General features: G+C 46.0%; 1 protein-coding gene across 13 annotated transcripts in view; it reads left to right on the top strand.

The window, feature by feature from the left end:
* The first annotated feature begins 857 nt into the window (after window positions 1-857).
* Window positions 858-14606, top strand: part of TSNARE1 (t-SNARE domain containing 1) — a 483485-nt gene continuing 469736 nt past the window's right edge. For 11 of the 13 annotated variants that reach the window (XR_005856948.2, XR_005856943.2, XR_003074075.3 and 8 more), the window contains exon 1: window positions 858-918. The gene's annotated coding sequence lies outside the window, so the exon portion shown is untranslated. Of the gene's footprint in view, window positions 1117-14606 lie in introns of all 13 variants that reach the window. The other 2 variants (XM_040694976.2, XM_046931106.1) reach the window with 1 other exon arrangement.

Below are 14606 nucleotides of genomic sequence, written 5' to 3'. Positions count from 1 at the left end.
ACTCTGTATGTGTCCTCACCAGCGCCAAACACAGTGAATCATCACCTCCCTGGTCTTGCAGGCTACATTATTTCTGATATAAGCCAGGACCCCACGGGACTTCTTGGCCACCTGGGCAGACTGCAGACTCATGTTCAGCTCCCAATCCTTCTCCGTGCAGCCTTCCAGCTGCTCTATCCCAAGCCTGTAGCATTGCATGGGGCTGTTGTGAGCAAAATGAAGGACCCAGCCCTTGGTTTTGTTAAAACTCCTACCAGATCCTGTCCAGATCCCTCTGTAGGGTCTTCCAATGCTGAGGCAGACTGACACTTCCTGGCAACCTGGTGTCATCTGCAAACTTACTGAGGGTGCTCCCAATTCCCTTATCCAGATCGTCAACAACGAAATCAAACAGGGCCAATCCCTATACCGACCCCTGAGGGATCCCTGTAAGGGTGAAAGTGCAACGAAGCACAGCAGAGGGTAGGGATATCGAGGAATCGAGGCAAAAAGGGAGAGCAGCAGGATGGGAGGCTGCGGGGGAAGCCCAATTTAATCGCAGAAGGAACGCTGGGATAACGTGGGAGAGAAGAGGACGGAGACAGAACGAAGTCAGCTCGTAGCTGAGAGAAAGCACAGCCTCCGACCGCAGCGCTCTGGTGCGAAACTCGCTGAGAGAGAGCGGGAAGCACTGAGGGACGGTGGGCGAGACAGCGAGAGGGGCTGCATTCTGATTGGCCACTCAGGGGGAAGGAGGCGTGGCGCCGCCTCGCGGTGCCCGCTGGGAGTTGCAGTCCTCTGCGGCACCTGAGGGGCTATGGGAAGGCCGGTAGCGGACTCCGGTGGGCGGAGGCGAGCACGTGGTCAGGGCGGGGCCCGGCGCCCCGCGGTCACGTGATGTTTGGGTGCCGGCAGCACGGCGCGGGCGCGCGGCGGCAGGTGAGGGGCACGCGCGGCGGCGGGACTGTCCCCGCCCCCTCCCCACCCCGGGGCGCGCGCGCGCGCACGTGCATACATGTGTGTGTGCGCGCGACCCCGGGATGGCAAGGGGGGGAGGGGGGGGGCGGGTAACGTAAGGACGTGGACGTGCCGGGTTGAGGGTGTGCAGCGTGGGGACACGGGTGGCATTGCACAGGGGTGTGTGTTTGCGAGCGGCGAGCAGGGCTGGCCTTGCACGGGGTGTGCATGTGCAATTGTAGGCTGTTGTTGTGTGGCCTTGCACGCGGTTTGGGGGTGTGTGTTTAACGTGGGAGCAAGGCCAGCATTGCACGGAGTGTGTATGCACAAGGTGAGGTCTCTGGCTTGCTTTGCGTGGGGGCACGCATGTGCGAAGTAGGGTCTGTGGTTGGCGTTGCACAGGGCGTGCATTTGCAAAGTAGGTTCTGAAGCGTTTGTGTGTTTGCAAGCTAGGTGCAGCGCTGGCCTTGCACAGGGCATGCATGTGCAAGCTAGAGTCCTATTGGCCGTGCACAGGATTTATGTTTGTGTTTGCAAGCTAGGAGGAGAACTGGCCTTGTATGGGATGTGCATGTGTAAAGTGAGGCCTGTTGTGCAGAGTTTGTGCATTTGCAACATCGGAGCAGGGCTGGCCTTGCACAGGGCTTGCATGTGCAAGCTAGAGACTTACTGGTCTTGCTCGCAGTTTATGTTTGTGCTTGTGATCTGGGAGGAGCTGTGGCTTGACATGGGGTTTGCATGTTGAATATAAGGTCTGTGACTTGCCTTCCACGGGGGCATGCATGTACAAAGTAGCATCTGTGGCATAGAGTTCGGGTGTTTGCAGGATGAGAGCAGGGCTGGCATTTCATTGGAGGATTGCACAGGGCCTTGCCCAGCCCTGTCTTGTGCAGGGCTGGCCCTGCACACAGCATGCATGTGCAAAGTAGAGACTTACTGTTCTTGCACAGGGTTTATGTTTGTGTTTGCAGCCTGGGAGGAGGACTGGCATTGCATGGAGCATGCATGTGCAAAGTAGGGTCTGTTGCATGGAGTTAGTATGTTTGCAAGCTCTAGAAGAGCTGACCTTCCACAGGGCATGCATATGCAAACTAGAGACTTGTTGGTCTTGCACAGGGTTTGTGCATTTCTGAGCAACTTGAGGACGAGGCTGGCCTTGCTTAGGGATGTATGCCAAGAGGGACATGAATGCTTCAGTGGCAGCAGTGCGTTCAGCTGGTGCAAGGCTCCAAAGCATGTGCAAACCCAGTGCATCTTAGGAAGCCTCTGGGCATGGGTGTTCTTTGCTTTCACAGCCCATGTGGCTGTGAATCAGCTGCTAGGATGGAAATGTCATCCTCAGACTTGTAAACGCATGTTTTTGGGAAAATGCAGGTAGGGGAATAAAAATCTCATTGAGCAGAGAAAGCACTGCTTCTGCAGTAGTCCTTGGCCAACTTTACAGAAGCTTTTTTATTCTGGTGTTTGTACTTTCAAATGTACGAAGATAAGTTTAATCCTAGCTGCATGGGACAGCATTTGGGAAACTGTGATTCAGTGTCTTTGTGTGCATATCAAAAAAGCAGAAGGCTTTGCAACCTGGAAGTGTGTTTGCATGAGTTGCACAATGAGAAAGCTTAGGCTGTTTGTATTTTAAATGCACTGTGACATTTGCAGCTCAGACCATGTCCTCATGTGTGTTCTGTGCTCCCATACAGGTGCCCGCTTGTTTGTTTGCAAACTCAGGGATGGCATGTGTGCACTGTGGAATTAGAGTCCCAAGATTTGGCTTATCAAGCTGGGTAGAAATGTAGAGTTGCATAGAATTGGGGAGACATTGGTGTTGCATGGTCTCCTTTATTCATCTAACAGAATCATAGAATTGTTTGAGTTGAAAGGAACCCTTAAAGGTCATCTATTCCCTGCAGTGGGAACAGGGACATCTATAGCTACATCAGATTGCTCAGAGCCCTGTCCAGCCTAACCTTGAATGTCTCCAGGCATGGGCCATCCACCACCTCTCCACTCCTAGTGTAAAAAACTTCTTCCACTCATCTCCAGGTTGGTCTCTGGCTATGCCCAGGGTGCTGATGGCGCACTGATTCCCTCACTCCAGACATCAAGTGAGCAGGAAATAATATCCACTGCTCCCTCCCTTGCTGTTTTGCTTGTGTCTGTTGATGCAATTGAAAATAAAAAGCACAGCTGTCATTAATGTGGCTTTACAGGATGTGGGACGCAGTAAGCTCAAGTGTAAATGTAATTGTGCATCCTCTGCAATACTGGCTTCTCAGTTACATCTCCCTGCCTGTTTTCTCTTGTGTCTAAAATGAGGAGAGCAGGAGCTTGGAGAAACTTTTTGGATGTGGAGCCTTTGCCTTGTGTTTTATAATATATAATTGTATAAATAGAGAATATCCCAAATTGGAAGGGACCTGCAAGAATCACAAGAGTTCAATTCCTGGTTCCGCAGAGGACCACTCAAAATTCAAACCCTGTGTTTGAGTGGGGTTGCCCAGATGCTCTTTGAAATCCATCAGCCTGGGGCTGTGCCCACTGCTCTGGGGAGCATGTTCCATGCCCACCACCACCACCTCTGGTGAATACCTTTTTCCTCATACCCAGCCTGAGCCTCCTGTGTTCCTGATGAAGGGTGGTAGAGACCCTGGACCATGATGGCTTGGACATCATCCTCTTGGATGAGGATAAGTTGCTGAAACACCTTGCTTTGTGATTGCAGAGCTGCCCTGAGGATTAGCGTTGGAAATTTGTGTGTTTGGCACCTTCCTAGTGTTGGCCTTTACTTTGCTCAAAGGCTTGCAAATGGTGCTGAGAGCGAGAGTGAAATCTGTGTGCTGTCCTTGGCTCGTGGCCCAGATTTGTGGGTGGGGAGTTGAGTGTGTGAATGATACAGGGCTATACAGACTCATAGAATCATTAAGGTTGGAAAAGATCACTAAGATCATCCAGTCTAACCATTAACCCATCGCCACCATGCCCACTTGCCATGGGTAGTGGAGTCACAGTCCATGGAGGTGTTCAAGAAATGTATAGATGTGGCACTGAGGGGCATAGCTTAGTGGCATGGTGGGGTTGGTTGATGGTTGGACTGGATGATTTTAGTGGTCTTTTCCAACCTTAATGATTCTATGATTCCCTGCCAGTAAGATGCCTGTTGTGGGGCAAGAAGTCATTCTTGCGTATCTTCAGAAGTTTGCACATTGATATTACACCACTTAAAATCTAATTAAAAAATAAAAAAAGCAAAGAGGAGGCAAGCTGTAAATGAATGAGTCTGCGCTTCCCCTCGCTTATAAATATATATCAAATGGTATTTTGAATTGCTGATTCTTCTGGGAGTTCAGGGATATTTAAATAGCAAATGGGAAAGGGTAAATAATATCAAGATAAAAATAAATGCTTTTGATTCCCTGCCTGTGCCATAAATGCATTCTGCTCTATGAAAATTGAAAGAACTTTAAGAAAACTAATTTACTTTTGCTGTTTTTGTCTTCCTTTCTACACTTCAGCTAGATTGAGTGGGCAGATGGCTTTTGCTTGGCTTTTGATGTGTCTTCTGGGGTTGCTATCAGCATGAGTAATGGTGTAAATCTGTGGCACCTGAGGGCAGGAGGAGCCTTTGCATGTGTTTTGCATAGGGTTGGAGTCATCATGAAGCTGCTAACAGCAGAAGGGACTTATGTGTCCATGTCTGGTGCTGTGCTTGAGACCTCATGGTTGGATGGGTACCATGGATGGATGGATGCGACCCATGGATGAACAGAGGACTGAGTCTTTCCATGTGGTCTGTGGTGTCTTGCAAAGCAGACGTGTTTGACTCTGATGGCACTCAAATTTCATCCAGATATTTAAACACAAGGGTAATTCACAAAACAAAGCACTGCAGTGTATTTAAGCTTTGATGCTTGCTAGCATAGGTTTGCTGAGCTTCTCCTCCAGCAGCATCCCCAGCCCTTCAAACTGCATCTTTTTTGCAGCCTACTTTTTGACTCATGCATTTACCCCAAACCTGGCTACATACTTGCATTGATGCTGGCAACAGCGATACTATGTGTTCCAGGAATGAAAGATACTCACGCTGGTTGCTTGATGTTGAGTGCCCATAAAACTATGTATGAAATGGATGCTACAGCTCTGGTTGGAAGCACGTGCCATTGTGCTGTCAGAAAGGTTATTTGTGTTTTTTAATAATGCACTGTGTTTCTGCCAAACGAATATGGCCAAAATAGGAATCCTGCTATATTTTTTCTGCTTGTCTTGCAAATGCTGGCAAGCAAAAGGTTGTGAAGAACTTCTATCCCTTCATCTTATGTTTTAAAGGAAACTGGCTGGGTTAACCCATTTCACAGAGACTTCTGTTTGCCATGTGAGATGAGAAGAGTCTCAGATATGATACGAGGGAACTCCCAAACTTTAATAGCTGCTTTGGAAAGACAAAAATTGAACAACTTGCTGAGGAGCTGTGTGGTAGAGTCTATATTTAAAGCCATGAATGCTGTTTAGCTTTCTTTATCTCCTTTTTCTTTCCTTTTTTTTTTTTTTTCCTCCCAGAAAGCCCTTTTGATTTACCACTTGCATGCGACAACTCATGACTGTTACGACAGTGAGCATTTGTTGGTGCTCACGTGCCCTCAAATTAGAAGAGAAAGCAGTTTTTTTGGGTCTGTTTGGAGAAGACAAGATACTGTCTCACTGGGTTTGCAAGCAGTGCAGTGGTGGCTTCAAGTTTGGGTAAAATTTGTGGGAGGAAAGTGTGGGTAGAGTTTGATGGCTGTTAGGTACAAAGCATCATCTGAGACTTTCATGGACAGGGAAAGCGTTGGTATGTAGGAAAGCTGTTGTGAGTGCCATTGCCAGAGGTTGTGTTTTTTTTTTTTTTTTTTTGTTTTTTTTTTTTTTTTTATGAAGCATTTTCAGTTTGAATGAGCAATTTTCCCTCCCTGGTGTTATTCAGGGAATGCCACATAACATCCAGATTCCCTCCTTGAGTGTAGTCGTCAGCAGATAACCAGCATTGAAATTTTCAGCGTGAATAATTTGTTCAGAAAACACATTAGCAGCAAAAAAAGAGGACTTTCTATAAATATGAGCAGCGGCCACAACTAACTGTAGATAACTGCAAGTCCATTGAAGCCGAGTTATCACCAAATGCTTTGCAGCATCCCTACCCACCAAACGTGGCTCTCCTTATCCCATCTTGGAGGTTTTGTTATGCTCTGTATTTTTCTAACTTCTATGGCAAGAGAAGCACTGCTGTGCATCGGTTTGGCAATAGGAAAGTGAGATGAGGCTGCAGGAACTCAGTGCTATGCTGAATTGCTGTAAATGGTTGATATTCTTCATTTGCTATTTATTGCACTTCCATCTGCCTGGCACTGAGGCCTGCAGTCAGTGAGCTGTTGAGTTTGTGCACTTCTAGTATTGTTTCTCTTGGGGCATACCATTCTCAAAGTGTGAGCTCAACTTGTTGAAAGGGAGTAATGCTGATTGTTGGCTTACGTTGCTAGTTGGGCACAGGGACTATTTTATATCCCTCCATTGATTTACAAATAGAGAATCATCTGGGTTGGACAAGACCTTCAAGATTAAGTCCAACCATCATCCTGATCTACCAAGTCCTATTACTAAACCACATCAGTGCTACATCCACACATCTCTCAATGGGGGAAATGGGGACTGCACCATTTCTCTGGCCAACGTGTCCCAGTGCTTGGCAACCCCCTCCATGAAGAAATTCTTCCTGATATCAAATCTAAGTGTCCCCTGATGTAACTTGAGGCCATTTCCTTGTGAGTATGGGGGAAAAAGAGACTGACTCCTGCCTTGCTTCTGTCTGTCTTGTGTGCAGAGATGAGTGGTTCAGACCATTAAGGGCTGGCTTAGAGACCATGTGAAATGACCTTCTTTTTGCTGTGGATATTTATTAATGAGAAACCATTAAGGAAAAATATGTTAATTGCTACAGCAGCCTGAAATTAACTCTGAACCGTGCTTTATATTCCCAGGTGGCAAAAGGAAATACTCATGTTACTGTATGAGAGTAGTGCTATGCATTAAGGTGTAGATTTATCAAGATATGTGTTTATATATTTATTTCTTTTCATGTCTTCCATCTTGCTGCGTCATTCTGTTGGAACGTGGATATCTTCAGCTGTTCATGGAGTCATAAAATGGTTTGGATTGGAAGGGACCGTAAAGATCATCTTGTTCCAATGCCCTGTTATGAGCAAGGACATCTCCCACTACACCAGATGGCCAAAGCCCCATCTAACCTGGCCTTGAGCACCTCCAGGGTTGGAGCATCTGAAGCTTCTCTGGGTAGCCTGTTGCACGGTCTCACCATCTTCGTAGTGAAGAGTTTCTTCCTCCAAAGCCTAACAAAGCAAGAGCTAATCCTTTATGCAGCTTTGCCTTTTTACTCACCATAAAGCAATTGATTTATGTTTCCTTGTGACACTGTGTGCTTCCTAGACTCTCCTGAGACCCTCTTAACTTTTAAAATACTTGATTTATACACGTTTCACCATCCCACTAAAAAGCCGGACGTGCAATTCATCTTTCCCAAATGTTTTGATGTCTTCTGTCTGCTTGATATATTGCCAGAAGATCTCTTACCTGCCTGTTGCTGGTGATGAGACCCCAATATCAGTCCTATCAAACACCCTGCTGCAGGCACTGACCAGGAGCAGATGTTCAGAGAAGGAATAGGAGAAATTAAGTATATATAAGTATATATAATATCATAGAATCATAGAATTGCTAAGGTTGGAAAAGACCCACAGGATCATCCAGTCCAACCATTCATCCATCTCCAGTGGTTCTCGCTAAACCACGTCCCTCAACACAGTGTCCAAACGTTCTTTGAACACCACCAGGGTAGGTGACTCCACCACCTCTCTGGGAAGCCCATTCCAGTGCCTGACCACCCTTTCAGAGAAGTAGTATTTCCTAACATCCAGCCTGAACCTTCCCTGGCGCAGCTTGAAGCCATTCCCTCTAGTCCTATCACTAGTCACACGAGAAAAGAGGCTGACCCCCAGCTCACTACAACCTCCCTTCAGGTAGTTACAGAGAGCAATAAGGTCTCCCCTGAGCCTCCTCTTCTCTGGACTGAACAATCCCAGCTCCTTCAGTCGCTCCTCATAAGGCCTGTGCTCCAGACCCCTCACCAGCTTTGTTGCCCTCCTCTGGACATGCTCTAGGGCCTCGATGTCTTTCTTACAGTGAGGGGCCCAAAACTGGACACAGTACTTGAGATGCGGCCTCACCAGTGCTTGAGTACAGGGGGACAATTACTTCCCTGTTCCTGCTGGCCACACTATTTCTGATACAAGCCAGGATGCCATTGGCCTTCTTGGCCACCTGGGCACACTGCTGGCTCATGTTCGAGCATCAATCAGCAGCCCCAGGTCCATTTCTTCTACACAGTTTTCCAGCCACTATTCCCCAAGGCTGTAGTGTTGCCTGGGGTTGTTGTGGCCAATGTGCAGGACCCAGCATTTGATCTTGTTGAATCCCATCCCATTGGCTTCAGCCCAGCTACCCAGCCTGTCCAGATCCCTCTGCAGGGCCTCGCTAACCTCAGGCAGATTGACATTTCCAGCCAACTTGGTGTCATCTGCAGTCTTACTGAGGGTGCACTCAATGCCCTCATCCAGGTCATCAATAAAGATATGAAACAGGACAGGCCCCAACTCCGACCTCTGGAGAACAGCACTCGTGACCGGTTGCCAGCTGGATTTAACTCCATTCACCACTACTCTCTGGGCCCAGCCCTCCAGCCAGTTCCTTACCCAGCCAAGAGTGTATCTGTCCAAGCCATGGACTGCCAGCTTCTGCAGGAGAATTCTGTGGGAGATGGTGTCAAAGGCTTTGCTGAAGTCTAGGTAGACCACATCAACAGCCTTTCCCTCATCCACCAGGTGGGTCACTAGATGATAGAAGGAGATCAGGTTGGTCGAGCAGGATCTGCCCTTTGTGAACCTATGCTGGCTAGGCATGATCCCCTGGTTGTCCCGCATATTCCACGTGATCTCCCTCAAGACAATCTGCTCCATAACCTTCTCTGGCACCGAGGTCAGGCTAACAGGCCTGTAGTTCCCCGGATCCTCCCTGCAGCCCTTCTTGTAGATGGGAATCACATTGGCAAGCCTCCAGTCTTCTGGGAAATATATATTTCATATTATATTATATAATATTATATGTTATATTATATAAACTGTTATATAACAGTTTGCCCAAGGAGGTGGTGGAGTCACCATCTCTGGAGGTGTTTAAGGAGAGGGTAGATGTAATACTTAAGGGCATGGGTTAGTCGGCACTATTGGTGGTAGGTTGGACTAGATGGTCTTAGAGGTCTTTTCCAACCTCAGTGGTTCTGTGATAATTAAATAATTCACATATTTCTCATATGTAAACATACTGTATGAGTTTTTGTTTGCTTGGGAATGGAGCACCATGCTGGCTGTCCATGTGGTCTGGTCAGTGGATTGGTGCAGTCAGCATCAGCCCATATTAAATAAGCCTGCCTGTGATCAAGGGATGTGTGCCCAACTTCATAATGCTCATCACCCTCTTAGGTACAGTCTCATACAGGTTGTAAATCTAGTTGGATATCTAGAGATGGAGAAAAATTACATTCTTTTACTAAGACCATTCTTGCTAATGATCAGTTAGGAAAAGATCGAAACAACTGTAGAACTTAAAGTTGTGTTGAAGCTGCAGCATGTTAGTGGCTCAGTTTCTCAGTGTTACGGACCTTCATCTTTCTTGCAAGTGCCTGAACATTCAAGTAGGTGGCCGAATGTGGGTGTCAAAGTCCTGGAAATGTTGTCCTAAGCTTTTGGACATACTTGCTTTAGAGAGCAACTATGCACTTTGAAAAGACCTTTTAAGCATTGACCATACACAGCAGGAAAGTTTCCTAGAAATGGGTCATTTTTCTAAAAATTTAATGGCTTTCTATCTTAGCAAAGTGCCAAAACTGGTCCCCTTGAAAATGCATCTTAGCAAGTGGTGTAAACAGTGCTGCGAGATTACGGTAAAATGGGATGCTGTGACAGATGCACTATTGAATCCAAAAAAGCAGATTGACAGTCCCTTTATAGATAGTGTAATATCTCCCTGATTATCATCGCTAGAGCTTTGAGTGGATGGATTTATTCTCCTTTGCCTCAAACATCGAGCAATGGAAAAGATTTTGACTTTTTTTTTTCGCTTCATGGAAATACTGGCAGTGTAATTATAAAGATCCTCTTCTATGTGCGTGGAGACTTGTTTTTATTTTTCCTTTTTTGCTTTGCATATTATTCTGAGATATATATTGGTCCTGCTTTGTGCACTCTTGTTTCCTTTCATGCAGAGAGGTATCTCATGGGCTCCCAGGTTACAGGCTTGCACTTCTCTCATGGTCCACTTGTGTTGATCCCCCTCTTTTGATAAGAATATGGTACAATCCTAGGCTTGGAAACAAGACTGCTCATCTGGATGGTTTTTGTGAGGTGTTTGAACACAGGACATAAATCATAGAATTGTTTTGAGTTGGAAGAGATCTTTAAAGATTATATGGTCCAACTCTCCAGCCATTGAACATGGACAAGTACAGCTAGATAAGGATACTCAGAGCCCCCCGCAGCCTGACCTTGAATGTCTTCAGGATGGGATGCAGAAAGCAGCTTCTCCTTGACTCACTTGGCTCCTGTATCCTTGCACTTCTTGATTTCTTCCATCCCTGTTGCCCATGTAAGACAAAAGGAGCTTTTGCCTTTTCCTTGGTGGTTAATTTGTGACTTGACTTGCTGACTTCTTTGGATTCAACTTCCCTGTGGCTGGGAGGGCTCAGATTTTGCTGCTTTTCTCTGCTGGCAGAAAAGTGAATGTGAGTATAAAGCCATGGGTTTTTGAAAGCAAGTTTCTTCTTGAAACCTCAGGTGCTGTACTTCCTCCATTGCTCATGTGGTCCAAAGGCAGATGATCTTCACTGTTATTTAAGGGGTCAATGAACTTCATCTCAGAGCCCATGTGGTTGATTGAGGCCAACTTTTCTGGTGTTACATTGTGCGCACTTCCATTCCTTACCTTCCTGGCCTGTCTGATGATGGTTATTTTGCCTGCTGTCTTCACACCAGTTTGCAAAGTTGCTCTTGTAAGCAGACGGGGGTGACCTTGGACTTGCTCATTTGGTAGCTGGGCTCTGATGTGCATCTCGTAAATAACTCTGTTGTTTGGTTTCATTGCCTGGACCTGTTTATGCCTTGCCAAAAATAATTACTACCTCTGAGCCTGGGCTTTGCTGGGCAAGCAGGAGGAGGGCATAGAAAAACCTTCAATTGTTGTTTTTTTGCCTGCTTTCATCAGTGCAGTACTGCCAGCAGGGACCAGGAGCTCCCTTTTGGGGCATGAATCAGGCAGTGCTCACATTCAACCAGCACTGCTCGTATTCTGGGCACGACTTTCTTTCCTTTCTGCTTTTCAGAGTCATCTTAAATTCACATCCCTGGTGATGCCTCCCTCGCCTGCTCTCCTTTATTACCTCTCAATTTGTTTTCCCAAGTATGTCCTGTGCTCAGATAAGGATCTTCTGCTCTCTTTTGTTGCAAAACCAACTCCACCTGCAGTCCTCCTCCTCCAGCTGCCAGGTGCATTCATCCTCCTTCCAGAGGTGCTTTCTGGTTTTCAGCATGTTTTGTTGAGCACACTGGTTCTTCCAAGCATATCCTCAAAAGGTGGATGGATACCACTCCTCTTGCTTTGCATCTGAGCCGGTGTTAGCTGTGGTCATGTGTGGAGCTGGTGGGGAAGGCGGGTATTTTTAGTGTGTGCTTCTGTGTGCTCCTTGAGGGTCCGCCTACAGCTGAGTATTAAAATAATAGCGGGGACATTGGGTAATCTTTGCAGCAAAACGTTGATATGCAAATTGCCATCTCAAGAGCAAACCTCAAGGCGAGTTTGGCAATGCACGCAAAGCTCCGGAGCAGTGTGTTTTGAATACAGATTGCAGCTAGGGATTTCACCCAGAGGGCATACTCCTCTCATTTATTCTGAATCTTAGTAAGGCCAGGAATTCAATGTTGGAAGCCAACAGGGTGAAACGTGTGCACCTTTAAAAAGGTAATAGATTAGTGCTGGCGAAACAAAATGTAACGTCACCTCTGTAACTTGAATTTCCAAGGTTGCAGAAGCAGTAAATTCAGTTGTGTTTCATTTGCAAGTGATTCCTGGGTGCTCTCCAGGGAAGAATTGGCTCCAATGGCTGCAGAGATGGATTGTGAAATTTGTAGGTATTATCTGATAGTAAATTAGCTTAAACCAACTGCTTAAGTACTGCTTTGACTTCTGTCTTTAACTCTCTGATAGGTAGCTTGATGGTGTGAAACCTCTCAGTGAGGAATATTGGGTAAAATATATATATTTTTGTTTTATTTTCCTGATTACTGTGTTCATGGTGACACAACTGGAAAGAAAACTGTCATGTCTGCAAACTAGGAGTTTTAAAACGGTGGTTTTGTGGTCCTCAATCCATGACTGTCCAAGCTCATCCTGTGTCCATCAGCACAAGTCAGGTGCCATTTCTTCTTTTTTCTCAGATGTATTCAAACCAAGCTCAGCTGAGCATAAGTATATTATAAGTATATTCACAGCTGAGCAGCTGTGTGATGTTGGAGGTAGGTCATGCAAATACTGTGTGAATGTGTGGACAGAGAGTGGTGAGGGAGGTCAGCTATTCCGTGCCTTGGAACCAGTAGCCAAAAGACACACGGAATATCCCACGTTGGAAGGGACCTACAAAGATCAGGGAGTCCAACTCCTGGCTCTATAGGTGACCACCCAAAATTTAAACCCTGTGTCTGGGAGTGCTATCAAAATGCTTCCTGAACTCCAACAGCTTGTGCACTATTTATGGGTTCAATTTGTTGTGTATTTCTTGGACAGCTGACGAAATATTTTTGCCTGTGCAGTGTCACAGTGTGAACAGCCATTGGTTAGGAGGGTTGCATCTATATCTGCTGTTTTCCCTTGCATGTAATTTCTCTGTGACTTCAGTAATGTGTCCTTAGGTGTGTGTTGCACATGTGTGTTGGACATATGATTTGATGGGATGTATGGTTGTACTTGAGTGAAGCCAACATGTCCATCAAAGTGCTGGGAGGCTGTGACCTGGAGCTTGGTTTTCCGCCTTGTATAGCACATGAAAATTAACGTTTGAGGAGTCTTGGTTGTTTTCTGCAGAGTTCAGCTAGAATTTTCAGTTGAAATTGATAAATCAGTGCCTAATTCTGTTGAGTTTTGTATGACTTTACAGATACTGCTATCAAGATGTGAGTCAGTATGTGAATGCTACTGTGCTTGCTTATGGTATAAATACAGAATGTATAAATTTCATGCTGGTTTATTTTATTTCCTTGCAAACTGAAAGTTGTAAGGGACAGTTCAGTAGACTTGCCCTATTAAGATGATGAGGCAGAAAAAGAATTTGAGTCCTCTGTTTATTCCATTTACTGATGAGTAAATGCTGTGGTTCTTCAGGAATGTTCATTTGTAGATGTTTGAGGAATTGAGTGCACCCTTAGTAAGCTTGCAGGTGGCACCAAGCTGGGAATAAGTGTTGATCTGTGTTGATCTGCATGAGGCTAGGAAGGCCCTGCAGAGGTGTTTGGACAGGCTGGATTGAGGGGCTGAGGCCAATTTTATGAGGTACAGCAAGACCAAGTGCTGGGACTTGAACTTCGGTGACAGCAGTCCCATACAATGCTACAAGCTTGGGGCAGACTGGCTGGAAGACTATGCAGAAGGATCTGAGCGTGTTAGATGATGGCCGGCTGACTATGAGTCAGCAGTGTGCCCAGGTGGCCAAGAAGACCAATGGCATCCTGTCTTGTATCAGAAATAGTGCAGTCAGCAGGAGTAGGGAAGTGATCATCCTTATGTACTCGGCTCTGGTAGGGCCACACCTCGAGTACTGTGTTCAGTTGCATGAGGAGTGGCTGAGGGAACTGGGATTCTTTCTTCTCCGAAAGGGTGGTGAGGCATTGGAACAGGATGCCCAGGGAAGTGGTGGAGTCATTGTCCCTGGATATGTGTAGATGTGGTCATGGTTTAGTGGGGCATAGTGGTGACGAGTTGATGGTTGGACAAGATGATTGTAGGTGTTTTTTCCAATCTTAATAATTCTATGGTTCTTCTGTTGGGAAGACTGGGTGTTGTTGGTCATTGACTTGCATCACAATAAATATATTTCTCTAGGATTGGAAGCAAGGCAGTAAACAAGGCAATTTCTTTGTGGTGTGGTTTGGTTATTAGCTGTCTGAAATTGTACAAATCTGTATGTTGTAGATACTAAAGAGGGATGATCTTCAGTGGAAATATAAGTAGATTTCTTTTTTCTGTCATGTACCATGGAAGAACCAGGTGGCTGAGGCTTTATGGGAACGTTCTCTTGACTTCGATACAAGTTTTTGTTGATCATCTCATAGTTCACTTGTGTCCTTTTACTTTAATTATATATTCCAGCACCATAAGAGTTTTAAATATCAAATTTTGAGAGTGTTCTCTGCCAGAACTTTATGGTTTAAGTGCTGTTCCTGTTGGCAGGCATCTCAGGAGCTGTTGACTTCCCTTCTTCATAACCCCATCCTATCTGCTTATTTTTCCCCTTTTTAAAAACGAAACAG

Source organism: Gallus gallus, chromosome 2, assembly GCF_016699485.2.
Source record: "Gallus gallus isolate bGalGal1 chromosome 2, bGalGal1.mat.broiler.GRCg7b, whole genome shotgun sequence".
NCBI lineage: Eukaryota > Metazoa > Chordata > Aves > Galliformes > Phasianidae > Gallus > Gallus gallus.
Note: the sequence above shows the minus strand (reverse complement) of the source record. Positions and strands in the feature narration are given on the sequence as shown.